Raw genomic sequence first — 2,687 nt, 5'->3', positions numbered from 1 at the left:
GCAAACACATAAACCCCTTAGGGAAATTCCTAGTCCTGCCTCCCTCTCCCCTCCTCTTCCGCCCGGCCCCTCCTCCGCTCGCTCCATCAACCCCTCTCTCCCTTTCTTCGCTCTGATTTATTTGTCTTTTACCTACTTACTCTGTCAATCTTTCATCCCAACTCCTTGAAGGAACATAGAACATAACATTCTAACACCTTGAAGGAACATAGAACATAACATTCTAACATCTTGAAGGAACATAGAACATAACATTCTAACACCTTGAAGGAACATAGAACATAACATTCTAACACCTTGAAGGAACATAGAACATAACATTGTAACACCTTGAAGGAACATAGAACATAACATTCTAACACCTTGAAGGAACATAGAACATAACGTCCCCCCCTTCTCCCCTGAATAAGTTACAATGAGGCGGTATACATCAAGGAAAAACAACCCAAATATATTGTTTCTGTCACGTCCTGACCAGCAGAGGGCGTATTGCTTAGTCTTGGTCAGGATGTGGCAGGTGGGTTGTGTTTGTTAAATGTTGTGTTGGTGATTGGGACTTCCAATTGAAGGCAGGTGTGTATAGTTGCCTTTGATTGGAAGTCCTATATAGGTGTGTGTGTTTTTCTTTGGGGTTGTGGGGAATTGTTTTTGCACTGCGTTTTTGGATAGCCTGCAAAACTGTTGTTGATCGTGAGTATTGTTTTGTTTTTCCCTGTGGATGCTTTTCATTTTCCAATTAAAAGAATGAGTATCCACATACCCACTGCGCCTTGGTCCTTTTCTATCCAGTATGACATTTTCAGCGACGAGTACGACATAATCTGTGACAGTTTCTATTTAACATTTCCCTCTCACCAGGGCTTGAGACATCTTTACACATATTTGTGAAGACATCTTGAAACATCTTATCTTAAGATATGCGTTGAAAATGAGGGAAAAAAAGGTTCTGAAGGTTTTTCTTTCCTTAATAAATAACGTTAAAAAATTTGGGCGAGGCAAGTTCATCTTAGCCCTTGTGTATTTTCCTTGATTTTGTAAGGAATGTATTATCAGTAGTAATTATTGTAGAATAGATGAACGCAGCAAATGCACTGAGTCCACCTCACATTCCAATGAGACATCACCAATGTACTTTTCGAAATGCTCAAGGTTATACAGACAACTGAGTGAACAAAACATTAGGAACATCTTCTCTTTCCGTAGACTGACCAGGTGAATCCAGCTGAAAGCTGATCCCTTATTGATGTCACCAATGTAGATGAAGAGGAGGAGACAGGTTGAAGAAGGATGTTAAAGCCGTGAGAGAATTGAGACATGTATTGTGTATGTGTGCCATTCAGAGGGTGAATGGGCAAGAAATAAAATATTTAAGTGCCTTTGAACAGGGTATGGTAGTAGGTGCCAGGAGCACCTGTTTGTGTCAAGAACTGCAACACTGCTGGGTTTTTTACGCTCAACAGTTTCCCATGTTTATCAAGAATGGTCCACCACCCAAAGGACATCCAGCCAACTTGATACAACTGCGGGAAGTATTGGAGTCAACATGGGACAGCATCCCTGTGGAACGCTTTCAACACTTTGTAGAGTCCATGCCCTGACGAATTGAGGCTGTTCTGAGGGCAAAAGGGGGTTGCAAGTCAATAGTAGGAAGGTGTTCCTAATGTTTTGTACACTCAGTGGACTCTATTAGAACTTGTAGTCAGGAATGTGTCCAGAATAGGACTAGAAGATCGATAAAAATCTGGTTGGTACCTGGGACACGAACAGCACATATAAACTGGATGAAATAATTTTCTTAAATAGCCTTATTACTATAATTTTATATTATCAAATATATGATATGTAAAAGTACAAGCATGGCTGAAACAAGATATTTAATACAACAAAGCTCTTCAAGAGACCAATCTAACCATGAAACCTTGAAAAAAGACCTTCCCAATCAGGTGTATTGGAAGGGTCTCGTCAGAGCTTTTAGTGTTCAGTTTACAGTGTTCAGTTTATAGTGTTCAGCTTTATCCCCATAATCTAGTCTAGATCCAGATACTGTACATACCACATATAATACATCCCACATACACCCCATTGAGCACAGCCCCCATTTAGTGAATAGTTCTAATACTGTATCTGAAATCACTGGAGACAGAGGAGTGGAGGATGTGAAGATATGAGGGAAGTGGGATATGGAATATATAGACCCCCTGCTATTCAAACATCTCCAGAAATAATCCCCCTTCCCCACCTCCCCCCAACCCCAATACACACTTTATTTGCAGCATATGCCCTTTTCAACAGTTATATTAGTCTCCATCTCTATGTTTCTGCTCTGTGCTCGCTCTCTCTCCCTCTCTCTGTGGGGGGGTTGGTAGAGAGATTTTCTGCCCCCCTGTCGAGGTTCTCCATGGGGGGGTGTACTTCACCAAGCAATCCTGCTCCCCTCCTAAACCCCTGGGACCCTCTCATCCCCCTTTCTACTTCTTTCTCTCGTCCCTCGTTCATCTCATCCTCCCTCCCTCTGATCCCCCTCTGTCCTCCCCTCCCTCCCTCCCTCCCTCCCTCCCTCCCTCCCTCCCTCCCTCGTTAGTTTATCATCTTATTCCCCTCTGTTCATGTCCTTGTGATGCTCCAGCTAACTAGAGCTCTGATCCCAGCTTCCAACTAATCCAACGAAGGCCCCCAACTTTCTCTTC

The sequence above is a fragment of the Salmo salar genome, chromosome ssa15, assembly GCF_905237065.1.
Source record: "Salmo salar chromosome ssa15, Ssal_v3.1, whole genome shotgun sequence".
NCBI lineage: Eukaryota > Metazoa > Chordata > Actinopteri > Salmoniformes > Salmonidae > Salmo > Salmo salar.
The sequence above is the reverse complement of the archived record's forward strand: the minus strand, read 5'-3'. Positions refer to the sequence as shown.